The 25,015-nt window shown below is 42.7% G+C and overlaps 1 non-coding gene and 1 pseudogene across 1 annotated transcript; one reads left to right on the top strand and one right to left on the bottom strand.

Annotated features, from left to right (window-relative positions):
* Window positions 1–195: 195 nt before the first annotated feature.
* On the top strand, window positions 196–25,015 carry LOC105738447 (annotated as a pseudogene).
* Window positions 9,118–9,224, bottom strand: LOC115836250. The gene has a single exon (XR_004031211.1). It is a non-coding gene; the product is annotated as a U6 spliceosomal RNA (small nuclear RNA).

The raw sequence follows: 25,015 nt of genomic DNA, 5'->3' as shown, positions 1-25,015 counted from the left end.
AAAACACTCGGCTTCTCTCGCAGACCTTCCCAGACTTTCACAGGTCAGCCCAACTCAGGCCCGGGCCCACTTTTTCCTCCCGCCTCCCGCAGCCCTCAGCTTGCAGCTCCTGGATACGTACTCCGAGAACGCTGGCTCGGATTGGAAGAGCCCGCCCGCCAAGCAGCGCGCCTTCGCTGAGGGACGAACGGGCGCATGCGCCGTTGCTGGGGAGCGGCGGGCTCGCGACCGCACGCGCTCCCGCTCCAGGAGCTCAGCGTCGCCGCGCGAGGGTGCGCCCTGCCTACGCGCTGCTGTGGCTTTTCAGCGTGAGGTGCCCGCGTTCCTGTCTAAGTCGCCAGAGCCGAGTGCAAATGCAAATTTCCAGCTTCTAACCCCTTTTCCCTGCCTGCTGAATAAAAACCTAAGAGGTCGGATCCCAGATCCTGCTTTTTGAAACTGGTTCTTCTGCCCATCTTTAGAGCCACAGCAACCGTGGGCTGGTCCCGGGGCCTGGGGAGAAATTCTCTGGGCTCGGGTTCTGCCCAGCTGCCTGGTTTACCTCTGTCTGGACAGCTCTCTGCCTGCACAGGGCTTCGTGTCCCCTCTTCCCGTCCCCATTGTATCCCAGCTTGGGGTGGTGAGCAGGGTTGGAAGAATGCATTGATGCTGCTTGCAGTGCGTTTCATTATCAACATTACATAACCAGGCACAGCGTGGTAAACGCCTCGGAGGGTTAGCATGTGTGTTCCCTATCTCTTTCCTCGCTTCTCTCACTCTCTCTCTCTCTCTGTCTCTCTCACACACACAGACACACATACACACACACGCACACACCGTCCTCTTTTTGATAATTTATACTTTGGTTTCTCCCGGTGGCTGCTTCACAATCTGCTGCCGCCTAAGGGAGATTGGAAAACCAAATCTTCTTCTGTTCCTTAACTTTTGAAAGCCTATTCTCCCAGAGAACAACGTAAATTGGCAGGATTTGATCAAAGATTTTTATCTTCACCACCACCTCCTCTGCACAAAAAGCTGTTTAATGCAAAACGAGCCTTGTATACTAAACTGGTTCCCTGTTGATTGTAATCAACCTGAAACCAGGTGTAGGGGCCTTCTTTTCTCCTCTCTCCCTTGGGAGAGCCAACGGTCATAAATGCAAACACAAATTGAGATTAAAACCTCCTTGATTCTTGTAGCACTGACACCTTAATTGGTTTGATTTTAGTCATTTAGATCTAAAACGGAGGCCTGTTCCTAATTCTTTTTACTAGAGCCATAAAGAGGATAATTGCTCCAAAGGAAATAAAGGGAAAAAATAGCCCACTCTAACGTTTAGAAATGAAATGGAAAATTACAACTGACTAATGAGATTAGAACTTTTATGTTACAAGCTTTAAATAATATTTTTAAATTTTCTTTTTTGTCTTTCTCTCTTTTTTTTTTTTTTTTTGAAAAAGGGTTGTTCTCTGTTGCCCAGGCTAAAGTACAGTGGCACAATCACGCCTCACTGCAGCCTCGACTTTCAGGACTCAAGCCATCCTCCTGCCTCAGCCTCCTGAGTAGCTGGAGCTACTTAAAATTTTATTTGTGTTGGCCCGGCGCGGTGGCTCACGTCTGTAATCCCAGCACTTTGGGAGGCCGAGGTGGGCGGATCATGAGGTTAGGGGACTGAGGCCATCCTGGCTAACAAGGTGAAACCCTGTCTCCACTAAAAATACAAAAAAATTAGCTGCGCGTGGTGGCGGGCGCTTGTAGTCCCAGCTACTCGGGAGGCTGAGGCAGGAGAATGGCGTGAACCCGGGAGGCGGAGCTTGCAGTGAGCCGAGATCGTGTCACTGCACTCCAGCCTGGGCGACAGAATGAGACTCCATCTCAAAAAAAAAAAAAAAATTTGTGTTTTAACAAAATCACAAAAGTGAATATTGTATCCCAAGAATAAATGCTAGGTACTATATTGTATGCTTCTGAAATGAAAAATGGATGTGATGTGAAGACCCATTTTCATTTATTTGTTCATTCAGCATTTATAGAATACAGACTATGTACCCAACATGGAGCTAGGTGATAGAAATACAGGGGAATGTTGATATCAACCCTGAGCACCCAGAAATGATTCATAGAAAAGAACTTTGAGTTTAGTTTAAGAAGACCGTTAAAGATTTAGGAAGCTAACAAGGAACTAGAAGGAAGACATGGAAGCTGCAAACACCAGCACAAGAACCAGCACCAGACATTTGAAAAGCTGAAAAAAGCTGTGTGTGCAAAGGAGGTGTGAGCGATGAGGCTAGAGAAATATGCAGAACCCAGATCACAGAAGAATTTCTACATCATACTTAGGAGTTTATCGAGCAATGAAGCTAATGAAGGGTTTTAAGCAGAAAAAATATAAAAATTACACAACAAATCAGACCATTTCAAAATGCGTGGAGATTCTCTGTTGTCTTTTATTTGCTTAACATGCTACTACTACTTGAGAAAAGCTATATAAAGAGATGTTCTCCTACCCACTTATCTTTTGGCCTCAACATCACTTCATTTCTTTCTCTTCTTTCTACCAATCCTTTTGAGATATGATTAGATTCATTCATTCCCACCACTCTACCAATAGTTTCCAAAGTCAGTAGTGACCTCATTGGCAAATCTGAGACCCTTGACTTTGCTGACACATGTTGATCCTCAGATGCCTCTCCAGCATAGGTGAGACTCTACACTCCATAGTTTCTCCAACTCTCTGAACTTTTCTGCTGCTGCTCAGGAAACCATTCTTCCCTTCCTGCCTCTCAAAGTGATATTTTCTCAGTTTCTGCCCTCAACCTTCCCATCATTTGTACCAGATAAGCGTCCTCAGTGATGTCATCCATTCCTGCAAGTATGAACTCCATATCCCCAATATTCAACTCTTTATATCCATCTCTGACCTCTCCTGAGCTCTGGTTTTGAATTTTTAACTCCAGTTTGAACAGTGCCACTCTAATTTCTGGCAATACTTAATTTAATATAGCTAAATTTTAATTATCTTTCTAACTTCTTGTGGGAATCCTCTAAACTCTCTTCCACCTGTTTATAAAACTTCCAATCTCCTAGACACCCAGGCAAGAAAAACCCTAAAAATTTTGTTTGCGTCTTTCTCTCTCAAGCTCTCACTTCCTGCATGCAGGATTCCTACTTTTTCTCTAAACCTCATGTCTTCTTTCTGTGCCTACTTAGTACTAAGCAACTTCATTTGTCTGTTTCCGTATTGCTTCCTATTGAGACACTCATAATTAGGACCTTCCTTGTGGCCCAATGCAAGTCACTCACCTTCCCCTTCTGTGCAAATTCTTGACATTTTTAGAAGTTGACCATTAACATCTAGAGCATTTTAAAACCGGCATATATAAGAAGAGAGGATCAAAAAAATAGAAAAAAAATCAAAAGCAGGTCTAAGAACACGTGTGTCTTTATGAAACTAGGGGAGTGTAATAAACTGGTTGTACGTATGTGAGCCTCAGAGTTTTAAAGCACCAGGTGAGCCACATTCTTTTGACCCTTCTGTAACCTCCCCTAGAAGGTTTAAATACCAGGTTTTGATTATTTTTTTTTAATTATACTTTAAGTTCTGGAGTATACGTGCAGAATGTGCAGGTTTGTTACATTGCTATACATGTGCCATGGTGGTTTGCTGCACCCATCAACCCATCATCTACATTAGGTGTTTTTCCTAATGCTATCCCTCCCCTAGTCTCCCACCCCCTACCCCCCACCCCACAGCTTCTTGATTATTATGCTGCCTTGGTATCAATTCGTAGAACTGAAGGCCTTGCCATAATTGTTGCTCTCAGTGGCTCTGGTCCTATGCTCCTTCTATATGCTAAAACGGAAATATCCTTCTAAAGCGTAACTCTGATTATGTTACTATACTGATTATTTCTTTTGGTGGCTCCTCAATTGCTGCCTGGATAAAACCCAAATTTTCTGCTGTCAGTCAAGGGCCCTAATCTCCCTACCCGCCTTTCCAGCCTTGCTTTTTCTGATCTCGCAATAAATCTTCCTTCTCATTCTTACATTAGCAATAGAAAACACAAAATGTTTGGGAATAAATGTAATAAGAGGTAGGCATGGGCTTGTATTAAAAGTATTAAGATACATAGGTTAATATACAAGATTTAAATCCAGATAATATTATTTTGTGTTTGTTTTTTAAATTTATATATTTTTTATTTTCAGAGACAGGGTTTCATTATGTTGCCTAGGCTGATCTCAAGTAATCCGCCCACCTTGGCCTCCCAAAGTGCTGGGATTATAGCCGTGAACCACCACTATTAGCCAAATAACATTATTAAACAAATAATATGGCCGGGCGCGGTGGCTCACGCTTGTAATCCCAGCACTTTGGGAGGCCGAGGCGGGTGGATCACGAGGTCAGGAGATCAAGACCACAGTGAAACCCCTTGTCTACTAAAAATACAAAAAAATTAGCTGGGTGTGGTGGTGCGCGCCTGTAGTCCCAGCTACTCGGAGAGGCTGAGTCAGGAGAATGGCGTGAACCTGGGAGGCGGAGCTTGCAGTGAGCCGAGACTGCGCCACTGCACTCCAGCCTGGGCGACAGAGCAAGACTCCGTCTCAAAAAAAAAAAAACAAAAACAAAAAAACAAATAATATGTGCCAAGCGCTGTACTAAGCGGTTTCACATTTGCTATGGTTTGAATGTGTCCTCCAAATTACAATGACTTCTGATTCTAAGCGTTAAAGTGAAAGGAAGTCACACCTCTCCTACTTTAAATCAAAAGCTAGAAATGATTAGCTTAGTGAGGAAGCCATGTCAAAATCCAAGACAGGCTGAAAGCTAGGCCTCTTGCGCCAAATGGTAGCCAAGGTGTTAATGCAAAGAAAAAGATCTTGAAGGAAATTAGGGCAGGTGTGATGGCTCAGGCCTGTAATCCCAGCACTTTGGGAGGCTGAGGCAGGAGAATGCCAGCCCTTTGGGAGGCTAAAATGGGAAGCAAGGAATTTGAGTCTAGCCTTGGTGACAGGGTGAGACTCCAGTGAACACACAAATTGTAAGAATGTGAAACAGCCTTATTAGTGATATGAAGAAAGTTGTAGTGTCTAGGTAGAAGATCAAACCATCAACACTCCCTGAATTAGGCCAAAGCTTAATTCAGAGTAAGACCCAAACTCTCTTAAATTCTGCGAAGGCTGAGAGAGGTGAAGAAGCTGCAGAAGAAAAGTTGGAAGCTAGCAGAAATTGGTTCATAAGTTTTAAAGAAAGGAGCCTTCTTTGTAACATTCAAGTGCAAAGTAAACCAACAAGTGCTGATGTAGCAGCTGCAACAAGTTACCCAGAAGATCTAGCTAAGATCATTGATGAAGATGACTACTCTGAACAACAGATTTACAATGTACAGAAAACAGCCTTCTATCGGAAGATGATCCCTACAGAGGTGAAGTGAATGCCTGGCTTCAGAGATTAAAAGAACAAGTTGACTCTTGTTAGGGACCAATGCAGCTGGTAATTTAAGTTAAAGCCAGTGCTTATTTACCATTCCAAAAATCCTAGCACCCTGAAAAATTGGGCTAATCTGGCCAGGCGCAGTGGCTCACGCCTGTAATCCCAGCACTTTGGGAGGCCAAGGCAGGTGGATCACCTGAGGTCAGGAGTTTGAGACCAGCGTGACCAACATAGAGAAACCCCATCTCTACTAAAAATACAAAATTAGCCGGGCGTGGTGTTGCACACCTGTAATCCCAGATAGGAGGCTGAGGCATGAGAATCGCTTGAACCCGGGAGACAGAGGTGGCAGTGAGCAGAGATCACACCATTGCACTCCAGCCTGGGCAATAGGAGTGAAACTCCGTCTCAAAAAAAAAAAAAAAAAGAAAGAAAGAAAGAAAAATTACACTAATCTATTCTGCCTGTGCTCTGTTAATGAAACAACAAAGCCTGGATGACAGTACATCTCTTATGGCACGTTTACAGAGTATTTTAAGCCCGCTGTAGAGACTTACTGCTCAGAAAAAAAGATTACTTTCAAAATATTACTGTTCATTGACAGTGCACTTGGTCAACCAAGAGCTCTGATGGCTATGTACCGGGAGATTGATACTGTTTTCATGCCTGCTAACACAACATCCATTCTGCAGCCCATGGATCAATGAAGATTTTTGACTTTTTTTTTTTTTTTTGAGACGGAGTCTCGCTCTTCTGCCCAGGCTGGAGTGAAGTGGCACGACCTCAGCTCACTGCAACCTCCATCCCCGGGTTCAAACAACTCTCCTGCCTCAGCCTCCCAAGTAGCTGGGATTACGGGCGCACGCCACCACACCTGGCTAATTTTTGTATTTTTAGTAGAGACGGGGTTTTGCTATATTGGCCAGGCTGGTCTCGAACTCCTGACCTCAGGTGTTCCACCTGCCTTGGCCTCCCAAAGGAGAATTACAGGCATGAGCCACTGTGCCCAGCTGAATTTTGACTTTCAAGTCTTATTATTTAAGAAATCTATTTTGGCCAGGAGCGGTGGCTCATGCCTGTAATCTCAACACTTTGGGAGGCTGAGGTGGGTGGATCACTTGAGGTCAGGAGTTTGAGACCAGCCTGGCCAACATGGTGAAACCCCATCTCTACCAAAAATACAAAAATTAGCTGGGCATGGTGGTGCATGCCTGTAATCCCAACTACTCAGGAGGCTGAGGCAGGAGAATCACTTTAACCTGGGAGGTGGAGGTTGCAGTGAGCTGAGATCGTGCCACTGTACTCCAGCCTGGTAAACAGAACAAGACTCCATCTCAAAAAAAAAAGAGGCCGGGCACGGTGGCTCACGCCTGTAATCCCAACACTTTGGGAGGCCGAGGCGGGCAGATCATGAGGTCAGGAGATCGAAACCATGCTGACTAACACAGTGAAACCCCACCTCTACTAAAAACACAAAAAATTAGCCAGGTGTAGTGGTGGGCGCCTGTAGTCCCAGCTACTCGGGAGGCTGAGGCAAGAGAATGGCACGAACTCGGGAGGCAGAGCTTGCAGTGAGCCGAGATCGCGCCACTGCACTCCAGCCTGGGCTACAGAGCGAGACTCCATCTCAAAAAATAAAAATTAATTCATTAATTAATTTTAAAAAAAAGAAAAGAAAGAAATTTCCTTAAGACTATGCTGCCATAGATAGTGATTCTTCTGATGGATCTGGGCAAAGTAAATTGAAAACTTTCTGGAAAAAATTTACCATTCTAGATGCCAGTGAGAACATGTATGATTCATGGGAGGAGGTCAAAAATGTCAGCTTTTTTTTTTTTTAAGAGATAGGGTCTTGAAGCAGGGGCAGGTGGATCACTTGAGGTCAGGAGTTCAAGACCAGCCTGGCCAACATGGTAAAACCCTGTCTCTATTAAAAATAGAAAAATTAGCCCACAGTGGTGATGCATGCCTGTAGTCCCAGCTACTTGGGAGGCTGAGGCAAGAGAATGGCTTGATCCTGGGGAGTGGAGGTTGCAGTGAGCCAAGATTATGCTATTGCACTCCAGCCTGGGCAACAGAGGAAGACTCTGTTTCAGAAAAAAAAAAAAAAAAAAAAGAGTGAGATTGAGAGAGAGAGAGAGAGATAAGGTCTTGCTTTGTGGCCCAGGCTGGAGTGCAGTGGTGGTGTGATCACGGCTCACTGCAGCCTGAAACTCCTGCACTCAAGCAATCCTCCTTCCTCAGCCTCCCCAGTTGCTAGGATTACAGGAACACACCACACTACCACACCTGGCTAATTGTTTCTTAATTTTTTTTAGAGACAAATTCTCATGTATTGCCCAGGGTGGTCTCAAACTCCTGGGCTCAAGTGATCCTCCCACCTCAGCGTACCAAAATGCTGAGATTACAGGCATGAGTCACTGCACCCAGCTAAAATGTCAACATTAACAGGAGTTTGAAAAAAGTTTATTTCAACCCTCATAGATGACTTTCAGGGGTTTAATTCTTCAGTTGAGGAAATCACTGCAGAGGTGATAGAAATAGCAAGAGGACTAGAATTAGAAGTGATGCCTGAAAATGTGACTGAATTGTTGCAGTCTCATAAAACTTAAACAAATGAGGAGTTGCTTCTCATGAATAAGCAAAAAAGGTGGCTTCTTTTTTTTTCTTTTTAATTTTATTTTATGTTACGTTCCAGGACACATGTGCAGAACGTGCAAGTTTGTTACATAGGTAAAAACGTGTGCCATGGTGGTTTGCTGCATCTATCAACTCATCACCTAGGTATTAAGCCCCACATACATTAGCTATTTGTCCTGATGCTCTCCCTGCCCCCTGCCCCCCGCCCCCCGACAGGCCCCAGTGTGTGTTGTTCCCCTCCCTGTGTCCATGTGTTCTTGTTGTTCAGCTCCCACTTACGAGTGGGAACATGCGGTGTCTGCTTTTTGGTCCTGTGTTAGTTTGCTGAGGATGATGGCTTCCAGCTTCATCCATGTCCCTGTAGAGGACATGATCTCATTCCTTTTTATGGCTGTGTAGTATTCCATGGTGTCTATGTGCCACATTTTCTTTATTCAGTGTATCATTGATGGGTATTAAGGTTGATTGCATGTCTTTGCTATTGTGAATAGTGCTGCAATAAACATACCTGTGCATGTATCTTTATAACAGAATGATTTATATTCCTTTGGGTATATATCCAGTAATGGGATTGCTGGGTCAAATGGTATTTCTGGTTCTAGATCCTTAAGGAATTGCCACACTATCTTCCACAGTGGTTGAACTAATTTACATTCCCACCAATAGTGTAAAAACATTCCTATTTCTCTGCAGCCTCACCAGCATCTGTTGTTTCTTGACTTTTTAATAATCGCCATTCTGCCTGGCATGAGATGGTATCTCATTGTGCTTTTGATTTGTATTTCTGTAATGATCAGTGACGTTGAACTTTTTTTCATGTTTGTTGGCTGCATAAATGTCTTCTTTTAAGAAGTGTCTGTTCATGTTCTTTGCCCACTTTTTGATGAAGTTGTTTGTTTTTTTTTCTTGTAAAGCTAAGTTCCTTGTAGATTCTGGATATTAGACCTTTGTCACTTGGGTAGATTGGAAAAATTTTCTCCCATTCTGTAGGTTGCCTGTTTGCCCTGATGATAGTTTCATTCGCTGTGCAGAAGCTCTTTAGTTTAATTAGATCCCATTTGTCAAAAACTGTGGAACACTTCACAAATTTGCATGTCATCCTTGCACAGGGGCCATGCTAATCTTCTCTACATCATTCCAATTTTAGTATATGTGCTGCTGAAACAAGCACAGAAAGTGGTTTCTTGAGATGGAATCTGCTCCTGGTGAAGATGCTGTAAACATTGTTGAAATGACAAGAATTTATTATTTATTTATTTTATTTTATTTTTTGACATAGGGTCTCACATCGCTGCCCAGACTGGAATGCATTGGCACGATCACCGCTCACCGCAGCCTTGTCCTCCCAGGCTCAAGCAGTCCTCCCACCTCAGCCTCTCAAGTAGCTGGTACTACAGGTGTGCACCACCACACCCATTTTTTTTGTAGAGACAGAGTCTCGCTCTGTTGCCCAGTCTGAAGTGCAATGGCATGCTCACAGCTCACTGCAGGTTCGACCTCTTGAGCTTCAGCAATCCTCCCACCTCAGCCTCCTTAGTAGCTGGGACTGCAAGCTTGTGCCACTACATCCAGGTCTATTTTTGTATTTTTTGTAAAGATGGGGTTTTACCATGTTACCCAGGCTTATCTCAAACTCCTGGGCTCAAGTAATCCTCCTGCCTCAGCCTCCCAAAGTGTCAGGATTATAGGCATGAGCCACTGCCAGATCCCTATTGCATACTTACTAGACTACAGAGTAGTGTGAACATAACTTTTTTTTTTTTTTTTTTTTTTTTTGAGACAAAGTCTCACTCTATCGCCCAGACTGGAGTTCAGTGGCGCAATCTCGGCTCACTGCAAGCTCCGCCTCCCAGGTTCACGCCATTCTCCTGCCTCAGCCTCTCCGAGTAGCTGGGACTACAGGCACCCGCCACCACGCCCGGCTAATTTTTTGTATTTTTAGTAGAGACGGGGTTTCACCATGGTCTCGATCTCCTGAACATAACTTTTATACGCATTGGGAAAGCAAAATATTTGTGTGACTCACTGTATTGCAATGTTTGCTTTACTATGGTGGTCTGGAGCTCAACCTGCAAAGTCTCCAAGGTATACCCTGTGTATGACATTCTGGAAAATCAAACTAGGAAGAAAGCAAGAAGATCAGTGGTTGCCAAGAGTTGGTAGGGGAAGGGATGAATAGGCAGAGCACGAACAATTTTTACGCAAGTAAAGCTGCTCTGTATGCTCCTATAATGGTGGATTATAAATTTGTCTAAACCCATGAATATACAACACCAAGAGTGAGCCCTAATGTAAACTACAGACTTTGGGTGATTATGATTATGATGATTCATGGATTGCAACAAATGTAGCTCTCTGGTAGAAGATGCTGAAAACAGGGGAAGTTGCGCATGTGTGGGGGAGGGTGTGTATGAGAAATCTCAGTGCTTTCTGTTTAATTCTGCTGTGAACCTAAAACTGCTCTTAAAGTCTTTTTAAAAAATAAAAATACATGTACATAAAAATATGTAACGTATCCTCAAAGTCCAACCTCTCTACTCCAGATCTAAAAACATTCAAGAATGTGTTTTATTTCTTTATAGATATTTTGATGTATAAATAAATATCTAATTTTTGGCCAGGCACAGTGGCTCATGCTTGTAATCCCAGCACTTTGGGAGGCCAAGGTGGGTGGATCACTTGAGGCCAGGAGTTCCAGACCAGTCTGGCCAATATGAAGAAACCCTGTCTCTACTGAAAATGCAAAAGTTAGCTGGGCGTGGTAGCACACACATTAATCCCAGCTTCTTGGGAGGCTGAGGCACAAGAATGGCTTAACCTGGGAGGCAGAATTTGCATGAGCCAAGATCACAACATCACACTCCTGCCTGGGTCACAAGAGCAAGACTCTGTCTCAAAACAAAAACAAAAACAAAAAATACTTCTGCTTTTTACAGATAGGGGGTCTCACTATGATACCCAAGCTGGCCTCAAACTCCTGGCCTCAAGTGATTCTCCCACCTCAGTCTCCCAAGTAGCTGGGACTACAGGTTTGAGACACCACACCGAGCTATATTTTTAAAATAAGCATTTATTTATTTATTGCTACATTTATTCACATGTACACACATACACATTAGTAGCAGACGCTGCTAGTTGCTTATCTATTCCCTACCCCACCCTTGCTGATAAACCCTGATTTGTTTGTAGCAGTTATAGGTACGACTCCAGAAGATGCATGTTCGACTCTTGGCTATCCTGTTTCCTGCTGCCAGCTCCTGGCCCTCCCAGGCTCCCTTGTAGCTAGGGTTGGCTATGTGAACAGTTCTGAACAATGAAATATAAGGGCACATTTACTGAGATAAGAATAAAAACAGCCTTGATCCTCGATGACATAATTAGTTGCTGACCCTTTCCTGAACTGCCTACCACCGCTGATCTCCCCTGATCTCCTTGGAGTAAGCAATAAATGGCCTTAGAGTTTAAGCCTGTGCTAGTCACGTTTTCTGTTACTTGAAGCCAGTGGCATGCTAGTAAACCAGCTCTGGGGGAGGGAAAAAGTTCCCCTGATTTGTAGTCTGTGCTGACTTCCTTGATGTAAATAAATACTCTCGCTATGGCCAATTTTAAACAACCAACATGAAGCTTGACTGCACTTGTGAAGAAATGTGCACATTTGGCTCTCAAGAGCCCTGTGCTCTCTCAAGCAAATATGAACCAGCTCTGGCATATCACCGCTTGAAGCCAAACAAATGCTAACATATGCATTGTAATTCTATACTTTTTCTTTTTAATAAGCATAGACATTTCTATGTCGATATGAAAAAAAAATACCCTTTTATGGCTGCATAATGACCTATTTTATAAATGCCCATAATTTATCCAGTCATTTAGATGTTTATTAACTTATTCCTTTTATTTAAAAAATAAAACACTGTCTGTCTATGTATATTTCACATATTTGTCTTTTTTTTTTTTTTTTTTTGAGATGGGGTCTCGCTCTGTCACCAGGCTGCAGTGCAGTGGGGCAATCTCGGCTCACTGCAACTTCTGCCTCCCAGGTTCAAGTGATTCTTCTGCCTCAGCCTCCCGAGTAGCTGGGACTACAGGCGCACGCCACCACACCCAGCTAATTTTTTTTTTTTTTTTTTTTTTTTTTTTTTTAGTAGAGATGGGGTTTCACCATGTTGGCCAGGATGGTCTTAATCTCTTGACCTCATGATCTGCCTGCCTTGGTCTCCCAAAGTGCTGGGATTACAGGCGTGAACCACCATGCCCAGCCATATTTGTCTTTTTAAAATGATAGTAAAAAAAAAAAATGACAGTAAAGAGCTGGGCATGGTGGCTCATGCCTGTAATTCTAACACTTTGGGAAGCTGAGTAGGGGGGATCACTTGAGCCTAGAAGTTCAAGACTAACCTGGGCAAGATAATGAGATCTCATCTCTACAAAAAATACAAAAATTAACCAGGCATGGTAGCACATGCCTGTAGTCCCAGCTATTTAGGAGGATGAGTTGGGAGGATGGCTTGACCCAGGTTGAGGCTGCAGTGAACCGTGACAGAGCCACTGAACTACAGTGTGGCTGACAGAGTGACATCCTGTACCAAAAAAAAAAAAAGAAGAAGAAAAGAAATGATTTACAACAATTCCCTTACTGTGCCCACCAATATCAAGCTACTGTATCATAAACTGTGCCCAATCCTCATCGTATTTCTGACATTCCCTGAAAGTATTCAGCCCAAGCTCTAAAACTCTACAAGTAATTGGCTCTAATTTTCTATTTTGAGACACCGTTAAGGCTCAGTCAATGTGGTATACTTTCCTAATGAACTAAATCTAATACACTTAACTTTGCTTAATCAACAGTTTTTATAATGAGCTTTTGAGGAGTCACTATTTGACGATGTTTTAATTATTTAAAAAAACTACCAGGTTACCTTCCAGGAAGATTGTATCAACTTAAACAAATAATAACATTGGGGGAAAGTGTCCACTTCCTTCTGCACTAGATATTTTCTCAGTATCGAAACTTTTCCAATCTGATAAGCAAAAAGTGATATATCGTTATTCTGTTGTCCTTTTAATTTACATTTATCTGATTATTAATGAAGTTTAGTAACATCTAGAAATGACACTTTTATGTAACTGGAAGCACGAAATCACTACTACACCACCACTGCCATCACCAGTTAGAGAGAAGAATTGTACCAAGTCTAAGACGTTAGCTTATCACCTTACAATGAATAATTGAAATGCTCTAGCCAAGATTCACCAGGCAGGGTAACATTGTCTACGTAAGCCTATTGTTAAGAATTGAGCCTATTTATTATTACTCCTCGCGGGTCTAAACAGAGTATAATTGAAAAGCAAAAATTAAGGAGTAGGAGTGAGGGCCATGGTGGAAGAAAGACACTGAAATCAGTATGTATAACAATGTAATGACTCCAATATAAGCAGTGGTGTTCTTGCAAGTTACGGGCAATAGGAAAGTGTTTCTCTTCCTACTTATAAGTTTAAACTAGCATTCTCCAGTATTTATCCTCAAGTGATTTATTTATTTATTTATTTATTTATTTATTGAGATGGAGTCTCAGTCTATTGCCCAGGCTGGAGCGCAGCGGCGCAATCTTGGCTCACTGCTAACTCCACCTCCCAGGTTCACGCCATTCTCCTGCCTCAGCCTCCCGAGTAGCTGGGACTACAGGCGCCCGCCACCAGGCTTGGCTAATTTTTTTGTATTTTTAGTAGAGACGGGGTTTCACCATGTTAGCCAGGATGGTCTCAATCTCCTGACCTTGTGATCCGCCCGCCTCAGCCTCCCAAACTGCTGGGATTACAGGCGTGAGCCACTGCGCCCGGCTCCTCGAGTGATTTAAGTGTATATATTTCTAATCCAACAGTTACCTACCCAATAGACTTCCAAACAAAATTAAAAAGACATGTGCAGCTATCTCTCGTGAGAAGATCTGAAAGAAGTCCAAATTTGCTATTGGCCCGCATGGGACTGCAAGACAGGACTTCATCTCCTAAAGCTTACCTTAGACTTCCTTGTTACTGCTCTGAGCCATTGTTCTTGAAGAAATGACTCAAATTTAAAGAACCGTACTCCTGGAGAGGAGAATGTCTCCTACAGTGAGACCGTCTAACAGTGGTTAGAAGGTGGAATTTCCTCTCCAAAAAAGGAAGCTCTATTACAGAAAGGAGGGTAGACCTAAGGAATGAAGAGAAAAGTTAAGAGCCAAGTGAGTCTATAATGGAGCCCCGGGCAGTGTACAACTTCTTGGGAACCTTTGCTTCCAACCTTGCGAAAAGTCACATCTGGTCTACAGTTTCACATGTTATTAACTCCTCTTAGAGCAACTAACAGCTTTATAATTGGAGCTGTAGATGGAAGCGAGGACCAATTTATGAAGCAAGCTAAGCCAGCCTCATGTTACCTTCTTTTAGTCTATAGAAGCTTTTGTGCAGTTGTCAGCATTGATGTAAGAGGAAATCACAATTAATGAGTTCTAGATTGTAACCAGCACAACCAAAGAAGGATTGAGGGATCACTGACAGAGAAGCAGTGGTCAACTTGGAAGCAACTGTGAGAAAAATTTCTCTCCTTTTAAAACATATACTTGGTTTAGGCACGGTGGCTCACCCATGAAATCCTAGCAGTCTGAGAGGCCAAGGGGGGCAGATCCCTTGAGTCTAAGAGTTCAAGACCAGAATGACCTACATGGCAAAACCCCATCTCTACTAAAAATACAAATGTTAGCTGGGTGTGGTGGTGTATGCCTGTAGTCTCAGCTACTTGGGAGACTGAGGCAGGAGGATTGCTTTAGCCCTGGAGGTGGAGGTTGCGGTGAGCAATGATCATGCCACTGCATTCCAACCTGGGTGATGAAGCCAGACCCTCTCTCGAAACAAAGACCCCCAACCAAAAAAACACATATACTTGAGAAGGTTGACGTTTCCTTTAAAGTGGAATGAAAGTTTCATAGACGTGTGTGTGTGTGTTTCTGGATTTTTTATTCTGTTCAATGGATCTATGTTCCAATACCGCACTGTTTTAACTACTGTACCTTTGTAGTACTTTTTTTTTTTTTTTTTTTTTGAGACAGGGTCTTGCTCTGTCATTCAGGCTGTAGTGCAGCAACACAATCTCAGCTTACCACAGCCTCGACCTCCCTGGCCTAAGCTATCCTCCCACCTCAGCCTCCTGAGTATCTGGGACTCCAGACACAGGCCCCCAAGCCCGGCTAATTTTTGCATTTTTCAAGTAGAGACAGGGTTTCACCATATTGCCAAGGCTGGTCTCAAACTTCTGAGCTCAAGCAGTCTGCCTGCCTCGGCTTCCCAAAGTGCTGACATTTCAAGCATGAGCCACTGCACCCGACTGTAGTACCTCTTTTAACTGCTAAATTGTCTGTCCTTACTTTTTAAAAATGTTCTTGGCTATTCTAATGCATCCATTAATTCAGATTCATTCAGCAAATATTTACCCAACACCTACTATTTGCTAGATGTTTTAGGTGCTGGGCATAGAAAAGTGAAAAATACACACAAAAATATCTGCTCTCACATTGCTTGCATTTTAGTGAGGGGACACAAGTGACAACTGGAACCAACATAATCCTGCAACCATGGGGACAAACATGCTTTCATTCCCTATGTTAAATAATATTGACGCCAAGCAAAAATAACTAGCTTATTTGCTCTGGAAAATATTTCTCGAAGATAAGATTGTGAAACAGCTAAACAATTTATTTACCAAGACTAACAGCTTTCTCTTTAAAACTTGCCTTGATATCTTCCTCTTCTCAACAATCCAACTATCCCAATAAGTTTCTTACAAGCAAAATTCACCTGAAAAATCACCCTATTAAAGGCCCTTTCCTAATTTCCTCATCGCAAAGAACTACTGAGGTAGGTTTAGGTAATGGCCATGATACCTAGACAAGAAAAAAAGCTAGATACTTAGAGTTCCTGGCACGATGAGTTCAAAAGTCTTTTTTCTGAAAATGTTTTATATGTAAATACTGAGGGGTTTTTTAATAATTTTAGAAGTCTATGTAATATTACTGATAAATAGATGATTCTTTGAACATTTTATAGTGATAAAATTTTAGCTTAAAACCAACTTTATGCCTTCTCCCTGACTTTTTCAGAAAATAAAAATGTTGACCCAATATTTTATTTAATACAAGATTTGCGTTTCGTTTCTCATTTAAACTTCTAAAATTTCTACTAAGGTAGGATTAATATCCTATCGGCCCAGTAAGTTATCATTTTCACAGATGGTTTAAGATTACAAAAAAGAAATTGTATTTAGCTGAATGAAATAATAGATTTATCAAGAATTAAAATTCTTGAATTAAGAAAAATTAAATGAATTTTTAAAATATTTTAATTTTCTATTTATTTTAGTTTTTATTTTTGTAGAGATGGGGGTTCTCAATTTGTTGCCCAGGCTGATCTCAAACTCCTGAGCTCAAGCCATTCTCAGCTTCCCAAAGTGCTCGAATTGCAGAATTGCAGGCATGAGTCACTGAGCACAGGCTCTTGGATTCTTTTTTTTTTTTTTTTTTTTGAGACAGAGTCTCGCTCAGTCACACAGTCTGGAGTGCAGTGGTGCGATCTCGGCTCACTGCAAGCTCTGCCTCCCAGGTTCATGCCATTCTCCTGCCTCAGCCTCCTGAGTAGCTGGGACTACAGGCGCCCGCCACCACGCCCGGAGAATTTTTTGTATTTTTAGACGGGGTTTCACCGTGTTAGCCAGGATGGTCTCGATCTTCTGACCTCATGATCCGCCCGTCTGGGCCTCCCAAAGGGCTGAGATTACAGGCGTGAGCCACCGTGCCTGGCCAGCTCATGGATTCTTACAGTACAAATAATAAGAACTCAATGGCCTGAACTAAATTTTAATTTCCAGATTTTTAATCAACTTTAAGACATTAAACTAATATTAAAATAAATTTATTAACAAATATACTGTAATTACTCAAATTATTTTATTTTACTTATTTATTTATTTATTTTTTTGGAGACTGAGTCTCACTCTGTTGCCCAGGCACTCTGGAATGCAGTGGCGTGATCTTGGCTCACTGCAACCTCTGCCTCATGAGTTCAAGCGCCAAATCATTTTACATAAAAAAGAAAACAAAACATTGAACACTAAGCATAACTTTAAATTATTTCTAGGCCGGGCACGGTGACTCAGCCTGTAGTCCCAGCTCTTTGGGAGGCCGAGGCAGGTGGATTGCTTGAGCTCGGGGGTTCGAGACCAGCCTGGGCAATGTGGCACAACCTCGTCTCTACCAAAATTCAAAACAGATTAACCTGGTATGGTGGCATGCACCTGTGGTCCCAGCTACTCCAGAAGCTGATGTGGGAGGATCACTTGAGTCAGGGAAGCGGAGGTTGCAATGAGCCGAGATTGCGCCACTGCGCTCCAGGCTGGGTGACAGAGGGAGACCCCTCACAAAAAATTAAATAAATAAATAATCTTACACCTTAATTTAATGTATGCACTGGCTATAGATTAGCAAGATGTGCAAATCTTTTTTAATGATTACATATATGTATATATATGTGCCTTTACTTATGCATATATATTATTCAGCCACCTTAAAATGTATTAAAGTAATATTTATTTGTTCAAAGGAAAAAGCATTAGCAATATAGTTCTTGGTATTCTACCTTTTAATTTATCTTGTGTCTGAAAAATTCATAATAGATTACTTTGGTTACAGTTTGTAATAATGAGAACCGTTAAACAGAAATAGGAGTATGCATTCAAAACAATAAATAAGGTATGCCGATCTGTTTTTTAAGGGTATCATTGCAGTTTATAAAGATGTTTATTTAATAACATAATATATACATTGTTTTATTTAATATGTTGATGAAGTTAAATTTTTTTTAAGTTAAATATGCTTTTTTTAAGTTAAATATATTTTAAAGCTACAATTTAAAGCCTTAGTTTAATCACTTGCTGGCATATTTACATATTTGTCTATGTCTCAATGCATATCTATAGAGTTACATAAAAATAAATTCGAAAGAATTATTTAAAATTTTAGCCGGGTACAGTGGCTCACGCCTGTAATCCCAGCACTTTGGGAGGCCGAAGCAAGCGGATCACCAGGTCAGGAGATCGAGACCATCCTGGCTAACACGGTGAAACCCCGTCTCTACGAAAAATACAAAAAATTAGCCAGGCATGGTGGCAGGCGCCTGTAGTCCCAGCTACTTGGGAGGCTGAGGCAGGAGAATGGTGTGAACCTGGGAGGCGGAGCTTGCAGTGAGCCGAGATTGCACCACTGCACTCCAGCCTGCAAAATAAAAATAAAAATAAAAATAAAATAAAATAAAACAAAAATAAAAATTACTAGTAATCACTATTATTTATCGTTGAGTTTCCTATTTGTTACGACCATGTATAGCAGACTCCGTCTCAAAAAAATAAAATAAAATAAATAAATAAATAAAAATTTAAAAGACGAAAGACAAATTTGAGGGCTTACATATCCTTTACTGTAAATTTTAATATGGGTTGAAAACAAAAAGTAAAATTAAGATCTGCGTTTTCTTCCCGTAACAACCTAGTTATTCATGGTCAGATAAACAGAAATTCTTTTTTATTCCCAAAATATTCTGTTAACTCTCTAGACTTCTTAAACATGATGGAATCATTTTGGCAAGGAATTTTTTAAAGTTAGATGAGTAGGAATCAAGGGCCGGGAGCGGTGGCTTATGACTGTAATCCCAGCACTTTGGGAGGCCAAGATGGGCAGATCACGAAGTCAGGAGTTCGAGACCAGCCTGACCAACATGGTGAAACCCCCATCTCTACTAAAAAAATACAAAAATTAGCTGGGCATGGTGGCATGCGCCTGTAATCCCACCTATTCAGGAGGCTGAGGCAGGAGAATCGCTTGAACCCAGTTGGTGGAGGTTGCCGTGAGCCGAGATCATGCCACTGCACTCCAGCCTGGGTGACAGACTGAGACTCCATCTCAAAAAAAATAAAATAAAATAAAAATAAAAATTACTAGTAATCACTATTATTTATCTTTGTGTTTCCTATTTGTTACAACCATGTATAGCCTTTGAATAAAATGGCTTATGCGTATGTCTAATGTCCTCTGACAACTCTTCTTGATTATGTCTGTTCCAAATTCAGTTCCCTAATTCAGAATAATCAGACTGTAAAGTTTTCTTTTCTTTTTTTTTAATTTTTTATTTTTAATTTTATTATTTTCTTTTCTTTTGAGACAGGGTCTTGCTCTGTCACCCAGGCTGGAGTGCAGTGGTGTGATCTCAGCTCACTGCAACCTCTGCCTCCTGGGCTCAAGCAATCCTCCTGCCTCAGCCTCCCGAGTAGCTGGGACCGCAGGCGTGCACCACCACGTCTGCTAATTTTTGTATTTTTTAGTAGACATGGAGTTTCACTATGTTGCCAAGACCGGTTTCGAACTCCTGAGCTCAAGCGATCCACCCGCCTCGGCCTCCCAAAGTGCTGGGACTACAGATGTAGTTAGCCACCATGCCTGGCCTGTAAAGTTCTCTTATAAATCAAAACTTTCTTTGAATTTACTGGAATAGCCACCAGTTCAGCCAGAGTCAGTTTCTCAATTTATAAAAGAAAAATAGTAGAAATAATTAGGCATGTGTGGCATTCTCTAAATTTTAATTATGTGTGGCCAGGCCCGGTGGCTCACACCTGTAATCCCAGCATTTTGGGAGGCTGAGGCGAGAGGATCACCTATGGTCAGGAGTTTGACACCAACCTGGCCAACATGGTGAAAGCCTGTCTCTACTAAAAATACAAAAATTAGTTGGGCATGGTGGGGCGAGCCTGTAGTCCCAGCTACTCAGGAGGCTGAGGCAGAGGAGAATCGCTTGAACTCGGGAGGCAGAGGTTGCAGTGAGCCGAGATCACGCCATTGCACTCCAGCCTGGGTGACAGAGCAAGAGTCCGTCTAAAAAAAAAAAAAAAAATTGGAATACATTTGGAAATAAAATTTGAAATAAAATAAAATTTGGAATAAAAAAATTATTAATATTGTTTCATGATTGTGAATGCTTATGTGCTAGTTACCAATTTAATATCATCGCTCCATTGCAAATCTACACTATTTTGCCCTGATTCATGATCAGTCCCGAACCCTATAATCATTTTTTTGCCAACAGATAAAAAGTTATGGTTCATCGACAGAGGGCGCTAGAGTGACACTGCATGGCCACGGCGGCGGAAAGACACTTTTCGGTTGGGCTCCAGCCCTCTTATTTTTAGTCTTCAATACACGAGCCTAACAAAGTAGCTCTAGCTGTGCCCTCAGTCTATATAGTCCCTCTTCTTAAGGCGACTTTAGACCAGGTCCAGCTACCTATATCCTCTGGCAACAGCTGACCCTTTCTGCAGACTGGCCCAGCCTGCCTATCCCCACTAGCAGTGGTGAATCACTTTTATAGGCCCCTCTAGCAAGTATCTTCACCATTGCCAGGCTGTGTGGCTGTGTTTGTAGTAAACATGTCTCCTGGCCGGGGCGCGGTGGCTCACGCCTGTAATCTCAGCACTCTGGGAGGCCGAAGGGGGCGGATCATCTGAGGTCAGGAGTTCGAGACAAGCCTAGCCAACATGGTGAAACCCCGTCCTACTAAAAAAACAAAAATTAGCCAGGCGTGGTGGCGCAATCCCAGCTACTCAGGAGGCTGGGGCAGGAGAATCGCTTGAATCTGGGAGGCGGAGGCAGTAGTGAGCCGAGATCGCGCCACTGCCCTCCAGCCTGGGCATTAAGAGCGAGACTCCGTCTGAAAAAAAAAAAAAAATGTCTTCTTTGAAGAGGTCTGAATCTCAGCCCTGGGGTGGTGGTTGCTGAGAGGAGCCCTTTCTCCTCTTTATCGTTCATTCTTCTCAGCCTAGAGGGATGCACTGTTTTTCTGCACTTGCTGCTTCTGGATTCTTTAGAGTCCTTGTTTACTCCTTTTTGAATTCACTCACCTCCTGCTAGTTAATAATTCTTTATATTAAACTTTCCCTGCTCAAAAAACTGATGTGGTTTCTGTTTCCTCTCTGGTCCCTGCTTGACATATCTTAGAAATATAGTTTTTTCATGTACAAATATTGGTACAATAATTGTCTCCAAAAAGATTTTGTATCAGGTTATTAAGTTCCTATGTCTTTGTCGATCAGGGACCACTGTAATATACCTTGTGGCACAAATTTAAAAGCCCTGGAGTCTCCTTCTTTTCATATGCTCCTATTCCCAGGATAATCATTGACTATATGCTTATATATTAATTTTCTGTTACCCCTCAAGAAATCATTCGACTGTCTTCTATTTTGATGATGTTCTTATATTTTTTATCTTGTGGAAGAGACCTCAGAGAAAAATAGCCCTTAAGCCTTGATGAAAAGAACCCATATAAGTTACTATAAACATCTAACACTACAACAAAATTCTGGGGTGTTGATGCTTACAACCATTTCTCTCAAGTAAAGAGATTTACTCATCCTTAAGTTACAAGAAAGCCCTATGGGCCAGAAACCACAAGATCATGAGGAGACCATTTCCACCCAAGACTTTCAGATCAAGTTGGAACTTTGAGCCATGTGATATCAGCTTGACCTTTGAGAAAGAGGGGCTGGAGATTCAATTCAACCACATGCACAATGATTCAATCAATCATCCCTGCATAATGAAACCTCAATAAAAACTCTGGGAACTGAAACTTGGGTGAGTTTCCCTGGCTGGCAACATGCCTTGATTATTTTCACACTTTGATCCTGGGTAGGTAACACATCCCTGAGGACAATGGAAGCTCTGCATTTGGATCCCTTCCAGATGTCACCTGATACATCTCTTCTTTTGGATGATTCTAATTTATATCTTTTTGCTGTAATAAAATTATAATACATATACAACTTTTAGTGAGTTCAGTGAAACTTTTTAGTGAATTATCAAACCTGAGAGTGGTTGTGGGAACCCCTGAATTTATAGCCAGCTGGTCAGAAGTGAGAGTTGCCCTGGGAACCCCCAAACTTGCAGCTGTTATCTGAAGTAAAGGCAGTCTTGTGGAGAACTGTGCCTACAGACTTTGCAGTTTGACAAACTCATTGTAGAAAACTCTTGCAGGAGCCAGCTTTTGCAACCAAAAGAAATCAATCCTGGAAAGGATTTTTAAACAGATGAGGTGTATTCAAAGATAATTTCACTTTTACTGATCTTACAAGAAAGGCACACTAGTGGGCTTAAGCACAAGCCTTATTATTATTATTATTATTATTTTGAGACAGTCTCGCTCTGTCACCCAGGCTGGAGTGCAGTGGCACGATCTCAGCTCACTGCAAGCTCAGCCTCCTGGGTTCACACCATACTCCTGCCTCAGCCTACCGAGTAGCTGGTCTCGATCTCCTGACCTCGTGATCCACCCTCCTCGGCCTCCCAAAGTGCTGGGATTACAGGCGTGAGCCACAGCACCCGGCCTCCCCAAGCCTTTTTGTGTTTGCTTTTTTTTGTTTTTGTTTTTGTTTTTGTTTCTGAGACAAGGTCCCACTTTGTCGCCCAGGATGGAGTGCAGTGGCATGCAAGGCCTCCTGCCTTGGCCTCCCAAAGTGCTGGGATTACAGGCATGAGCCACTGCACCCAGCCGTTTTTTGCTTTAGACCTACCTGGTGATTTCTTTATCACAAATATAATTTCTTGACACCAAACGACACTTATGAAACATTGCAAAATATTACCTCACCATCTGACAACATAGGGGTAACTCCATAGGGGTATTATCACCAAAAACAAGGTTGCTCCCTTGCACCTAGTGTTAAATTGATGGGACAAAAACTAACTGCTACTAGCATATTGGACACATATAGTTATCTTGACCAACCGATGCCTGCTTTCAGGATAGGCCCTGATATCACCTAAGGTTCATTTTCATCAACAAATTTCCATTCCCCACCCCCTAAACATCTTTAAATAATTTAATTCAATAAGGAGGAAACCTGGGCCTTGATTTGAGTTCAAAACCTAAAAACTGAAGGGGAATTTTTGACTGCTTTCTTCTACACAAAGGCTCTTCATGTTATGCTTTCTTTTTTTTTTTTTGAGACGGAGTCTCGCTCTGTCGCCCAGGCCGGAGTGCAGTGGCGCAATCTCGGCTCACTGCAAGCTCCGCCATTCTCCTGCCTCAGCCTCTCCGAGTAGCTGGGACTACAGGCGACCGCCACCACGCCCGGCTAATTTTTTTTGTATTTTTAGTAGAGACGGGGTTTCACCGTGGTCTCGATCTCCTGACCTCGTGATCCGCCCGCCTCGGCCTCCCAAAGTGCTGAGATTACAAGCGTGAGCCACCGCGCCCGGCCTGTTATGCTTTCTAAGAGGCCTGAAAAGTCAGACTAATACTACATGCTATAGTTCAGAAGATAGTAAAGGAGTTCCCTGTCTAAGGCCAGGGCCTTACCTAGGAATTTTATAAAATGGGACAGACAATGTTTCCAAATAGACAGGAATTAGATATAATATGGGTTTCTTAGAGGAGAACATGTTGCTGCCCTGTCTCAAACACCAAGAAGATTTCAGAGTGGAGTTCAAGAAGACAAGAGAGTATATAGATCTCAGACTAGTTGCTCTATGCCTTCAACAAAAATGCTTCCTTTTTCTTTTCACTTTTTTTCTTGGTTTTACCTTTCTGACCCTCTTCTCAACTCTAGAGGAAAGCTTTTATTGCCCTTAGGAATGACCAAGCATAGCCTATTTGTAGTGTAGGTTTGGGGCTACAGGGATCTTTTTTTTGGAGACAGTCTTGCTCTGTCGCCCAGGCTGGAGTGCAATGGCACTTTCTTGGCTCACTTCAACCTCCACCTCCTGTGTTCAAGCGATTCTCCTGCCTCAGCCTCCTGAGTAGCTGGGATTAATACAAAAAATTAGCCAGGTGTGGTGACACGCACTTGTAGTCCCAGCTACTTGGGAGGCTGAGGCAGGAGAATTGCTTCAACCTGGGAGGCAGAGGTTGCAGTAAGCCAAGATCTGTGCCCACTGCCCTCCAGCCTGGGTGACAGAGTGAGACTCCATTTCAAAAAAAAAAGAGACGTTCTTCGTCGAGAGTCGTCGGGGTTTCCTGCTTCAACAGTGCTTGGATGGAACCCCGCCCCGGCCAGCCCCAATAGCCGGCCCTCCGTCACCTCTTCACTGCGCCCTGGGACTGCCCCAAGGCCCCCGCAGCCGCTCCAGCGCCGCGCAGCTGCGGCCACTGCTCTCCTTAGTCGCTGCCATGACGACCTCTTCCACCTCACAGGTGCGCCAGAACTACCACCAGGACTCAGAGGTCGCCATCAACCGCCAGATCAACCTGGAGCTCTACACCTCCTACTTTTACCTGTCCATGTCTTACTACTTTGACCTCGATGATGTGGCTTTGAAGAACTTTGCCAAATACTTTCTTCACCAATCTCATGAGGAGAGGGAACATGCTGAGAAACTGATGAAGCTGCAGAACCAAGGAGGTGACCGAATCTTTCTTCAGGATATCAAGAAACCAGACTACGATGATAGGGAGAGTGGGCTGAATGCAATGGAGTGTCCATTACATTTGGAAAAAAATGTGAATCAGACACTACTGGAACTGCACAAACTGGCCACTGACAAAAATGACCCCCATTTGTGTGACTTCATTGAGACACACTCCCTGAATGAGCAGGCGGAAGCCATCAAAGAATTGGGTGACCACATGACCAACCTGTGCAAGATGGGAGCACCTGAATCTGGCTTGGCAGAATATCTCTTTGACAAGCACACTCTGGGAGACAGTGATAATGAAAGGTAAGCCTCAGGCTAATTTCCCCATAGCTGTGGGGTGACTTCCCTGGTCACCAAGGCAGTGCATGCATGTTGGGGTTTCCTTTACCTTTTCTATATGTTGTATCAAAACATCTGCTTAAGTTCTTTGATTTGTACCATTCCTTCAAATAAAGAAATTTGGTACCCAAAAAAA

Source organism: Nomascus leucogenys, chromosome 1a, assembly GCF_006542625.1.
Source record: "Nomascus leucogenys isolate Asia chromosome 1a, Asia_NLE_v1, whole genome shotgun sequence".
Lineage (NCBI taxonomy): Eukaryota > Metazoa > Chordata > Mammalia > Primates > Hylobatidae > Nomascus > Nomascus leucogenys.
Note: the sequence above shows the minus strand (reverse complement) of the source record. Positions and strands in the feature narration are given on the sequence as shown.